General features: G+C 40.6%; 1 protein-coding gene and 2 long non-coding RNA genes across 13 annotated transcripts in view; 1 reads left to right on the forward strand and 2 right to left on the reverse strand.

The window, feature by feature from the left end:
- CTNND2 (catenin delta 2) overlaps positions 1-12652 on the forward strand; it is a 638012-nt gene that overhangs the window by 209501 nt on the left and 415859 nt on the right. The window contains exon 1 of one of the 11 annotated variants that reach the window (XM_077182216.1): positions 9888-10145. The exons of the other annotated variants lie outside the window; for them this stretch is intronic. The gene's annotated coding sequence lies outside the window, so the exon portion shown is untranslated. Of the gene's footprint in view, positions 1-9887; positions 10146-12652 lie in introns of those variants that run through there. 11 annotated transcript variants of the gene reach the window in all.
- The window catches only part of LOC143694651 (uncharacterized), a 31148-nt gene that overhangs the window by 8939 nt on the left and 9557 nt on the right, over positions 1-12652 (reverse strand). The window lies entirely within an intron of this gene.
- Positions 1453-9920, reverse strand: LOC143694650 (uncharacterized). The gene is made up of 2 exons (XR_013183283.1): positions 9574-9920; positions 1453-3885 (listed from the first exon to the last, which is right to left on the reverse strand). It is a non-coding gene; the product is annotated as an uncharacterized LOC143694650 (long non-coding RNA).

The raw sequence follows: 12652 nt of genomic DNA on the forward strand, positions 1-12652 counted from the left end.
GTGGGGTGAAAGATATTGTAGGTATTACGTGTACTGTCACATTTGAAGAATAAAAGAGGTGCTGTAGGACAGCACCTTGCTTGGGGAGGACATTGTCCTGCCCATGGTGGAGACATGCCTCTCCCTGCTCCAGTGCAGCTCAGCCCTGCTGCTCCCTGATGGTCACTGGAGACAGCACCCAGTGCTCAAAGCAGAGCTGGAATTCAGCCCCTTCTCACATGGGCAGGGGTGTGTGCCCTTGCTGGGCAGTGAAGGTCTGGCACTGCAGCCTGTTGGTGTTGCACAGGAAATGGTGGGTCTGGCTTCCAGGCTGAATTTGAAATAGTTGTGTGGTCTTGGGGCACTGAGGTTTTTGGGGTGCTAATAACCTCCTGCCATATTTTGAAGTGAAAAGAGGCAATTTGAAGGCAAGTTGGATTTAAAAAAATATACTACTGCGGTTCATGCTTACTGCGCTATAAGTAACAAGCAACATAGTCTCCAAGAGTGTCTGCAGAAAGGGCAGCAGGTGTTATTTCTTCACAAAATATTGTTTCATTTGTTTGAGGACACAGGCAGAGAGATAACATGCCAACAGAGGGAAGGAATTGTGTGCTTGAATGTTGCTGGGATTTGTTTTTCCTTAAGGGAACTGGATTTACTGTAAGGAGAGCAAAGTGGCAGGAAAGAATTAAGGGAGTGATTGAGAAGAGAGGAAGAAAAATATGGAGCTGCCGAGTTGAAGACAATGTGTGAAAAGGATGTTATTTAAATGTAGCATTGTTATTAGAATGAATGCCTTATTGACTGGAGAATGTTAGCAGAAGTTTAAATAACTTAATTAATTGGTCTGTTAATCATTGTCCAAGTTGCTTTCTCTTGGGTGTATATAACATTGTTCCTTGGTTTTTGCCACAAATATTCAACAGGTAGAATGTGAGGCATTTAGTATTTGCTATGGTAATGTGTGACTATACTTCATAACTTTCTGTTCTACAAAATCATTGTGTCTGTAATAAAACTTATGGAACAGATGCACTGTGTGCTTTTAGGAGGAAAAAACCCCAATACCAAAACCACACCAAACCAATACCAAAAGTACAGCTCCATCCTTATCTGATTAAAAACCTTAACTGAAACTCCAGTAGCCAAGCAGTCATGATTGTCCAAAAGAATTCCCTGAAACAGATTTAATTTTTTAATTGATATGACTGCTGTAGCAAGGGGAGGTTAGTATGGCTGTCACCTTGAAAGGAAGGGTGAGTGCAGTCATTAACAGGTGCCTCTCTCTCTTTCCTGGTAGTATCAGTGTCTCATACACCTTTCTGAACATCAGATTCATCCCCAGCTTTTTATCTGTTTTCTTTTTATCCCTCAGCCTCCTCAACTCCCTTCTGATCAGGTTAACTTGTTTTTCATTTGTGGCAATCATTCATCAGTTTATTCTGAGTACTTCTACAGCCAAAACAGAAATCCATTAAATCTATATAGCAGTTTAATCTCAACCAATAATTGCCCATTAATCTTGCTGGAAATACACATTTTCTTCAGCCCATTGCTAAAGCACAAGCTTGAGGAAAAAAAATGAAGTATTTAATCAGTTTTTTAAAGTTTGTTAATGACAAATTCTGGCTGACAGATTAAAAAATTAGGTCTGCTGCATTGGGGTGCATTCAGTTTTTAAAATGTGATTAACTATATGCCAAGCTGTCAAAGAAATTTTGCATGAAAAAAGAGGAGTTGTTAACATTATTATGTCTCTGCCCAATGATTTTATAATGTCCATTTTAAATATACATGGAAAAAAATAAGTCAGCATCATACAGTAATTTTCAAAAAGTGAAGTTTTTAACTATGAAAAGAGAAGCCTGAAACACCTTTTATGCTCACTCATAACCTCCCCCAATTTTTTTCTCCCATCAGTTTGATTTTAAAAACACTTCTGTATTTCCCTCTAAAATTTTAGTTGCATCTGCTAGCTAACTGAATTGAACACAGATTTTGGCTCTTCTGTCCTGAAGAACTTCTCCTTATTCTTGCCCTCCCATCAAACCATGGCTGCATCCTGGGAGACTCAGTTTTCCAGTGCAGTTGGATTTGCTGACACAGGTAGGTCATGGCCTGGGTTGATTTAGAAGTCCCACACTTGCTAAATAATTCAACCTATTTTATGGCTACTTGCTTAATACCCAGTTTCTGTGGAGTTGGTAAAGTGTCTGACAAAAGGTCAAATTGATTGCACTGCTTCTCTCTGTTGAACTTTTGCTGCTTCCTCATGGTGCTGTCCATATATCTTCACTTCTGATTGATTTTCTTAATTCAAAAATTGATGCAAAAAAGTCTTTTCTAATGAAAAGCATGTTTGTCAATATCCTCCACTCCCTTTATGGATTTCTGTGCGTTGTTACTTTGATTACCAGCTCCTGACCTGTTTATATTCTGGTTTGCTTTAAAATCCAAATCTTCCTTCTCCAAACGTGTAGTTTCATTTTAAAGATCTTTTTGAGAGCAGAAAGCAGCCTCATGCTACGTGACCCGTACAGCATTTTTATATTCAGAAAGAGAAGAAAAACAACCTGTTGTGAGCAGCAAGTCTTTATTTCTGGTCAGAGATGAATTCCCAGATAAAAGGATATATTTCTTCTTTGCCTTGTGACACAAAGTCAGACTTCAAAAGCCTTCTACTTGTTCAAAGTGACTTGGAGGCTGAAGAAGTGACACCATGTAAGGCTGTATATGACACACACCACTGCTGTGCACTTGTTCTGTGCAAAGTATCGAGTCTTGAACTCTTTTTAGTTTGATAGAAAACCCATCATAATGTTTGACTATTACAAAGCTTCAGCATCACAGATGTTGAACTTTTCTTGACGCTTGTATACATCATACAAAACGAAGCAAGTGAAGCTGCGTTACAGACATTGTTTTGTATTGTGATGATGAATTGTTTCTGCCACTGATCACCATGCCAGCAATGGACTACATGGCTGTAATAACACATTTTCACATTCCATTTGTTAGTTCCAGTATTGATTAATCTTTTTCCAATGTAGCCTTAGACTTTCTTTGAGGTTAAATGCAGCAAATTTTGAGGATTTCTCTATTTAAACAGTAAATACTAACTAAAAAAGATCCTATAATTCAAGTGAAAATAGCCCACATAACCCAATCCTCCAGGATTTTATACAGTTGAGCACATCCTCTCATTAATTTGGTTTTCCAGAATTCTGTATTGTTGAAGTTAAATAAGAATACACATGTAACCAAAGGACCTTCCCTCCCTACATTTCTTAAAGTTGTCCTAGAAGGATGTGAACACGAACTCTGAACTGGCATCAAATTTGAAAGATCATATTTTGATCAGGAAATCTTTACTAACAATTTGATGTGAGGGAAGTGAATTGGCAGTCCAAATGGAGATTGGTGACAAGTGGTGGCCCTCATTGATTGGTGTCAGGACTGGTGATGTTCAGCATCTTTGTTGGCAACATGGACACTGGGACAGAGTTCACTCTTAGCGGGTTTGCTGATGACACCAAGCTCAGTGATGTGATCAACACAACAGAAGAAATGGATACCATCCAGCAGGACCTGGACAGACTTGAGAGGTGGACCTTTGCAATCCTCATGAAGCTCAGCTAGCGCAAGGTGCTGTGTCTTGGTCAGGGCAATCCCAAGCACAAATATAGACTGTGTGGAGAATGGATTGAGAGGAGCCCTGTGGAGAAGGACTTGGGGGCATTGCTGGGCAAGAAGCTTGATGTGAGTTGACAATACGCACTTGTAGTTCAGAAGGCCAGCTGTATCCTGAGATAAATCCAAGGAAGCAGGACCAGCAGATCAGTGGAGGTGATTCTGCCTGTCTGGTCTGCTCTTGTGAGACCCCACCTGGAGTGCTGCATCCAGCTGCATCCAAACAAAAGAAAGACAAGGACCTGTTGGTTTGAGTCAAGAGGAAGGCCCTGAAGATGCTCAGAGGGCTGGAGCACCTCTCCTATGAAGACAGACTGAGAGATTGGGGCTATTCAGCCTGCAGAAGAAAAGGCTCCAGGGGGACCTTATAGCACCTTCCAGTGCCTAAAGGGGGCCTACAGGAAAGCGAGAGGGATTTGTTACAAGGGCATGTAGTGACAGGACAAGGGGGAATGGCCCTAAGCTGAAGGATGGCAGGTTCAGTTTAGATATTAGGAAGAAATGTGGGTGGTGAAGCACTGGAATGGGTTGCCCAGAGAGATTGTGGATGCCCCATGTGTTCAAAGTCCAACATGGATGGGGCACTGAGCAACCTGGTCTAGTGGAAAGTGTCCCTGCCCATGGAGGGAGGGTTGAAACTACATGCATGATCTTTAAGGTCCCTTCCAACTAAAACTATTCTACAAATCTGTGATTCTTTCCTCTTATCCTAATGCATTGTATTCTGCATTGCTGGGCATCTAGTAGATTTTTCTCATGTTGTGAACAGGCAATGAAGCTATTCTGGATGACTTACCTAGCAGTAATGCCCACCAGTGCACCAATTTTCTTCTGTTTTAACTGTAGATATTCAGGATGAAATATTATAAACAAATTGCAGATTAGGCTACAGATTAGTCTCATTTGTGCTCATTGCAATATAGCCATAAATGCACACAGATGGTAGAAACAGAATATTCTTTTGAGGGAGAATTTCTTCAATTTCTCCTATATTCTCTGCATAAGTCAACAACCAAGATTTGAAAACAAGGGTAAAAAAATCCCCAGCGTCAAGGCTTCTGTGTCCTCTTTTTATGCTTGCATTTAATCTTTCTGATAGTGAGGAGTACTAGGTAGCACAGAATAGTACTGACCATTGAGCACTGCCTGTGAGAGGTGGGTGGTGTGGGTTTCTGGAGAATGAGATTATCTATCAGATCCCATGGTTCTGATGGTGATTAAATCATCAACAGAAAAAAACATGCAGATTACTCTATGGAATAACCTTCTTCTTTTTTGCTCTTTTTTGTCCCATCCCACTTCTCTAATACAAAGCTCAGAGCAGCTTTCTGTAACAAGGCTCTGCATAGCCCAGGTAATTCATGTTGTCTCCAAGAAACTGGGATTATCTTCAGCATGCCTTCTGAAATCACTTTGCTTTCTATTCTATGACTTAAATGTGGCTCACATTCTGCAAAGTTCTTGCTGAGTGTTAAAAACATTTAGCAGTAATGTTTTTCTCAAAGCTGCTACATAGTAGTAGGAAATTCTTAGTGGTTCTTTTAACAAAGCTGGCTCCCAAATGGGCATGTTCTCTTCTTGCTTTCTGTTACTGAACTGGTTGTTCCCCCAAACAGGAAAACAGAGTAAGTCCTAAAGACTCTGTGGCCTGTAATACAATTTTAAAATAATTTTGCTATTCATTGGTGTTACACAAGATAAAAAGTTGGTGGAAATAACTGCTATATACTACTGTCTATACAGACCCTGAAAAAGGCTTTCTTCATTTATTATGCAAGAACAAAATTCCCTGTTTATTCAATTTGCCAGAGCTTAGTATGTCATAGAAGAAAAATTGTAGGGATCTGCAGGGCCACCATGCCCAGTATAACACAAACCTCTTGCTTATTCTTAGAGTGGTCGTCCTCAGAGGGTTATCAAATCAAGAGAGAAACATGAGTAAAAAATAGTAAGATATTCTGACAGAGGCCTGAGCTTCTGAAAAGCATCTGAAGTTTTGCAGTATTTGAGGACTATTTCATGGTAACTTAGTGTCCCAGAAAATGTTAGTAGAGAAAAAGGAAAAAATCTGGAGTAATCTCTGTCTGCATATGCATAGATTGTCAAGCAGAAGAACAGCAAAGAGTCCTCCTAGAAAGGGTTTAGGAGGAAAAAAACCCTACCCCAACTCAGTACAGAAACTACCTCAGTAAATATCTTTATTTACTTTATTTCATGTAAATGAAATAGTCTTATTTCTAGCAGGTACAGCAGTTTATCCTGTGCATGAGTGTTGGCTCACTACACACATTAAGGATAGCACAAGCTAACCCTTAGCTCTGGCCTTACTACAACTGCATTGAAATGTTTACAGATGTATCTTTCCTGAAAACATAGATTTCTGTATTGGTGTTTTTCAGTCAAATTACAATGAATCCACCTAGGCACTACACTCTTGATGTTTGGAAATGTTTCAAATTATTCTTGATGAGCCAACATGAAAAAAGGGGAATGGGCACTTGTGTAGATTAAAGTGAGGTGTGGATGTTTGCATAAAAACACTGAATTATGGTTCAGAGATAACTGTTCATGTGTTGCATGAATGAAAGAAAAATCACACACCTGATCTTCTTTCTCAGCATTCCAACTAAAACACAGTTTTCCTTTTATTCGAGTAGTTCAGGGATAAATTATAGGGTTTCTTTCTGTTTCTCTCTGTTCAAACTCTCAAAGTTTGCACAGCTTCAGCATACAATGGGTCAAATATCAACAGAGCACTTAAGGAGTTGATCAATTTTAAGTGTGTAGGAGTTTCTGTGATTCAGAAAAAGTAGGTATTCTACTCATATACAGTAACAGCATATGGGTTTGAAATGGGAATAGTTTTCCTCCAGTTTCATCAATCAGTTTTATGAGATAGAATCCCTTTATATAAAGATAGCAATCTGCACAAATGTCAAATGAACAACTCTTTCATGAATATGTGGCAATCCATTTTAATACCAATCATTGATTTTGGCAATGAGAGTGAAATCCCTTTGAGTTGTATTGATAGGTTAAATTTCTGTATTAAATATACTGCAAAATGGCCTGAGTGTTGTGCAGTGCTGCAATAGATGCAATAACCTGATAGTACGTGTTTTCTTATTTTTTTAACAGAGCTTTTCTGAGGTGGTGATGCATATTCGCTCATTGAAATGAAACAGGATGGCCCTTCACAATATTTTAATAAAAGAGAACATGCTCAGGCTGCTATGTAATTAACTTATGCCTTTGAGATATTCTTGCAAGTAGAGTAGATTTTTTCCTATTAAATTGCCATTTATTTGTGACCTTTAATGTATCACAAACAGTCTTCTTTCTACATCCTAAGCAGCGCTGGAGAACAACAATAAACTGTTGTATTGCTCTCCTTAAATGACACTTACAGCTTGGCAGAGTTACAAGGAAGCTGGTAGGTTTGCCATTCAGGAGCTAAAATAAAGGACTTATCCGTTGCTCCCAGCAACATTTTACTTCCTTGAAATTTTAGAAATACAATTAACGGTTGGATTTTTCCCCCTCCAAAAGTTTCTGGGATAAGTAGCTGATTGTGAATAATAATAATAATAATAATAATAATAATAATAATAATAATAATAATAATAATAATAATAATAATAATAATAATAATAATAATAATATTTCTTTGGCCTCAGCAGGTGTTTAAAATAAGTTTCTAGTGCTAAACCTCTGAACCTTCTTTGGAGCCATCTGTTTCTTCTCTCCCTTTTGGGAGGAAGCTGAGGGCAACCCCTGCACCTGGCAGCACACACAAACCCAGGCAAGATTGGTAGAAGCCGAATCAGCTACATTTTTGTCCCTTCAGCCCCTGAAATGCTGCTTTTCCTTCCTCAATGTGTATGCCTCGTCCCGTCAAATCAAGGAAAAGTGACCTCAGCTTCATTGTGACATTTTAAGAGAAGGCTACTGAAGTGTGCAGTGAAATTTTATGATTCCTAATCAAAAGTGGTAAATATTAATGATAGGGAATGTTAAGTACATGGTCACTGGGGTTCAGAGAAAGGGGTGGCTCTATGTAAGTAGAAAGGAGCTGCTTTTTTGAGATCTCTATTGAATATGGAATTTTAAGAAAAGGCTAAAATGCACGTCTCTAGTCAAGTCCTGCAGCCTTTTACCTAATCATTGGCAGCAAATAACAAAGGCTGTGCGCAAGGAATTCTTTTAAAATTAAAATGGGTATAAAAATTACATGAAAAAACTTGGGAAGGGCTCAATTTGGAGTCTAAGCTGATAGTTTATTCACACAAAGTATTTGAGTATGAAACTTAATATTTATGTGAAAGAAGAGAAGGCTATTTTGCCTTTTGTATATATCATTATTTATATACAAAATAATGGAACAGTTGTTTTCTACCAGCAGTCAGATCACAGAGGTGATCTGGAATGGAATGGAAATGCATTTACTGAATAAGGCAGTTTAGCAAGAAATTTTTAGGAGCAAGTTAAAATTTTTTGACTTCATTAGAATAATTGAACCACTTTAACACTTGCACCATGCCAAAAATACCACCAATCTTTTATGGGCATAATTACACCTATGGGGGTCTTGCCTGGGATTGTAGAAATTTCTCATGAATATTGTTTGAGTTTCATTTCCATCTTTGGCATCTTGATCCTTGACCCAAGAGCTCTCAGACTTCAGAGTGCACACAAGGTCTTGCTGCATTCAGTGGCAAGTAATGCTGTACATGGATCTGTACCTAGCAACGTGGTTTGGAGCCTCAGAGTTGTCCCCACTGGATGCTGGGCCATGCACTTATCCCTTAGCTTGTGACCTTGTCACCTGTTGCTGTGCAAAAATTCAAGAGTAAGTTTTATTTTCTAGATGACTGTATATTTTAAAGTTTCACAGCTTCAGGTCATACAGTCTGCAAAGCAGAAGTTTAAAAGAAAAGTTAAAAAAATAATATATGCCCCAAAATGTAATTTTATGTATTGTAAGAGACTGATAAGACCTGTCAGACTCTGATATGGAGTTAAATCCATTCAGTGTGAAGTTATGCTATGCATAGAATCATAGAATCTGACTCATATCTGAGTTGGATAGGACCTACAAGGAATGTCAACCCCTGGCCCAGCACAGGACAGCCCCAGGACATCACACCATGTGCCCGAGAGCGTTGTCTGAACACTTCTTGAACTCTGTCAAGCTTGGTGCTGTGAACACTTCCCTGAGGAGCTTCCAGTGCCCAAGAATCCTTTGGGTGAAAAACCTTATTCTAATATCCAGCCCAAACCTCTAACACAGCTTCAAGTCATTCCTTTGGGTCCTATCACTGGTGACCTCAGAGAAGAGATCAGTGTCTGCCTCTCTGCTTCTCCTCACAAGGAAATTGTGACTGCAATGATGTCTCCCCTCAGTCTCCTCCAGGCTGAACAGACCAAGTGACCTCATCCAGTCCTCAGTGCAGCTGCTCCTCAAGGCTTTTCACCATCCCTGTGACTCTCCTTTAGATGATCACTAAAAGCCTAAAGTCTTTTTTGTATTGTGGCACCCAAAATTGCACACAGCGCTCAAGGTGACGCCACCCCAGTGCAGAGCAGAGCAGGACAATCCCCTCCCTTGCCCGGCTGTGGTGCTGTGCCTGATGCACCCCAGAACAGGGCTGGCCCTCCTGGCTGCCAGGGCACTGCTGACACAGATTCAAGTTGCTATCCACCAGGACCCCCAGGTACCTTTCCATGGCGCTGCTTTCCAGCCTCCTGCTCCCCAGTCTGCCCATACACCCAGGATTGCCCGTCCCAGCTGCAGAATCCGACACTTGTTAAACTTCGCAGGGTCGGTGATTGCCCAGCCCTCCAATTTGTTCACTGGTAGCTTATCGACTTCCCTCAATTAGAAAGCCTAAATGACTATACCTGTGTGTGAAGATTGATCTGCACTCAGGTAGAAAAAAAAGAAAATGCTGAAGACGTGTGTGAGCCAGTGGCAGGGCCAGGGGCTGCTGCCCCCGCCCGGCTCCCGGCCCGTGTCGCCGAGGGCCGCTTCCCCGAGCCGCTGTCGCGCTCGCTGCGCCGGGGGGCGGCGGGGGCGGCTCCGGCGGTGCCGGGGGCGCGGGGGGCTCGTCCCGCCGTTGCCATGGAGCCCTTTGTGCCCGCGGAGCGCCTCCCCCGGCCCGGCAGCTGCCGCCGCTGCCCGCGGCCCGGCCGCGCCCCCGGCCCCCACCCGCCTCAGCGCACGGCGGCGCGGGCTGGGCTGGGCTGGCTGCCTGTTGTTGTCGGCCCCGCGCTCTGCCCGCCGCTGGGAGCGGCCGCTGCCGTCCCGAAGTTTCCTTTTGTAATGTTAAAAGGAGAGGGGGGCATTAAAAAAGAAGAGTAGAGCTGCTTGAGCCGCCGCTCCGGAGAGGAGGGAAAGTCGCCCCGGCGGTGAGGAGGCTTCCCAGGCGCAGCGAACTGATTCGGGAGATTACTTTACAAGTGGGCGACATAAGGTAAAGCCTGAAAGATGGATCGCTTATGTGAGATGGAATGGGAGCTTTCGTGGAAAGGTTTGTGACTTGTCTTGAAACGTCACTTTTGAATGTCTTTCGGATGGTGTTCGACTTCAAAATGCTGTAAGTCCCTTACCGTAGGTAGCATAATTAGCCACATTTTAGAGTTCACAGGAAAGGCAAGAAAGTAAATGTTACTCTTCAGTATCTTATTTCCCCCAAATGCCTCGTGTTCTTGTTCAGCAGCACTTGATCTGACTGCGGTTATTTCTTGGTGCGACCCGTCTAAAGCAAAGCTTCAAGTAATTCCGTAGTTATAATAATTCAACCAGCCGATCTTCCTTGTGCAAAATGTATTTCTGTAGATGCATGCTTTTGAGTTCACAGACCTGTTGCTTTGTACTTCCACCCTAGAAAATGTTCTCAGTAAAATACCATATACTCAACTGTAGTGATATATCTCTTTTCAAATTATAGTCTTATGTAGATGAGAATGGGATTTGCATTTTTATAATTATATGTAGCCTTTCAGACTTTGCTGGGCGCTTTTCAGGTAGATTTTTTGTTTGTTTGTTTTTACATGCATCAGCTAATTTGAAATTCATTACAGATAGCAAAAATAATGCATGGTTATGACTTGCTGGTTTCATCTGGTGCTGCCCAAGTCCCAGGGAAATGTGACTGACTGTTCAAGGGATTAAATAAATGAATTTCATGTGGAAGTCAGTTGTGTGGAAAAAGTCCCGACAGCCTTCTTTTACGCAGATCTGTATACTTGTTAAGGTAACAGTTTTATCTTTTGGCTGAATAAATGAAATACATAAAATGTGAAAACAAACCACCCTTCCTTATGTCTAGTACTCTCTACTAACAATTAAAAAAAAGAGAGTTTTTAGAGCGTGTTGTTTTTATGTATTTTTCCTGAATCAAAACACTGCAGGAATGTCTTAATGTGTTTACTAGATGACTGCATTTGTGCAGTTAAAGGAGTAAACATGTATCCTCTCAAAGTCCATAAGGACTGAAATACATGACTTTGGGGATTTTTTTCTGATACAATTAGTTTTTATCAGTTAAAGTTGGAAATTAAAGGTTTTCTAGATCAAAATGGTATAACTACACAATGTTAGGCTAAGTGCTGGGGTGTTTTGTGGTGTGGGTTTGGTTTGTTTTTCCTTTTTTTTACCTTCTGGTAATCTAGAGTATTCATCTTTCTTCAGATGTTCCCATCTTTATTAGACCAATAAGAACTTCTGCAATTACTTCAAGACCAAATTTTATTTCAAAAAAAGTTTTCTAAGACAAATTTTACATTTGACTAGTGCTCAGTAGTTTAAAGTGCTGTGTGCAGTTGATCCAAGCTTTTTCCCACTTGATCCAACTAGTCATTTTAACTAGTTTGTACCAGTAGACTGATTTTAGTAAGATTGCTTGACTTGTTCTGTGGTGTTTTTCACTTGATTGTGGCATCTTAAAGTATGCTCATTTACTGTGGATTCTTTCAGTAGCTTTCTAACTGCAGACAGTTTAATTTTAGTGGCTTCTGAAGTCTTTTAGAGAAACTGGGTACCTTCTTCCTCTACCTCTTAAGATGTGCTGCATAAAGGCCCCAGTTGGTCTCAACGGTGGGAAGAACATTTAAGTGACTTAAAAACGCTCATGAAGTGCTCGTGAAACCTGTGGTGTCAGAGCACTATCTGGAGTTGTTACAGAAGTTAATTCCAGTCTCCTTTACTAAAGTCCTCTGAGTCAGGTGTAGAAATAAAAATTCAGTGAAGTTCCTAATACAGTGTGCTCTCAGTGGAACCTCCTGTGGTTGATAAATATTTCAAGAAGCTGAAACTTAGTGATACATTTTAAATGCACTGCTAAGCTGAGATACTTCATGGTCCTTTGCATATACATTTGCATTATTCATTTGTGCTGTGCAGGTAGATAATGGGCCAAATCTATCTTTGGTATTACTCCACTGATTTCTGAGCTAATTCAACCATATGTGTACATCTTGCTTTTTGGAAGTCCAAGGCAAAGTTGGAATTACTTTGGTGATTTTATTATACAGGCAAGAGTTGTTTGTACACTAACTATTAGTGTTTGCTAGCTTAAGCATTTCTTCATTAAGATAATTGCAAGCAGAAGGTATCATTTCATTTTTCTTTCTTTTTTCTGAAAAAAACCCCATGGTTAATGTCTTAGCTGCTGAAGTGGCTGAGAGATGTGATAAACCATCTTTCTGTCATTGGTAAAAGTTCATCCTCATAACCTACTACCTTAGAAGTTCTTGACACACTACTTTGTACCACGATCCACCCTCTGCCTGTTTTAAGCAGCCTTTCGTGCCTTGGTCCATGATACTGATGTGCTGCACTTGTGTGTATGTGTATACAAACTGTACATATATCTCTATTTTAAATAACTAGGTACTTGCTTCAACTTAGAATGAGAGGCAGAGAAAACAAAATGGAAAGCCTTGATCCAATTGCATGGACTAGATTTAAAAAGCTGAC

Source organism: Agelaius phoeniceus, chromosome 1, assembly GCF_051311805.1.
Source record: "Agelaius phoeniceus isolate bAgePho1 chromosome 1, bAgePho1.hap1, whole genome shotgun sequence".
NCBI classification, from domain to species: domain Eukaryota; kingdom Metazoa; phylum Chordata; class Aves; order Passeriformes; family Icteridae; genus Agelaius; species Agelaius phoeniceus.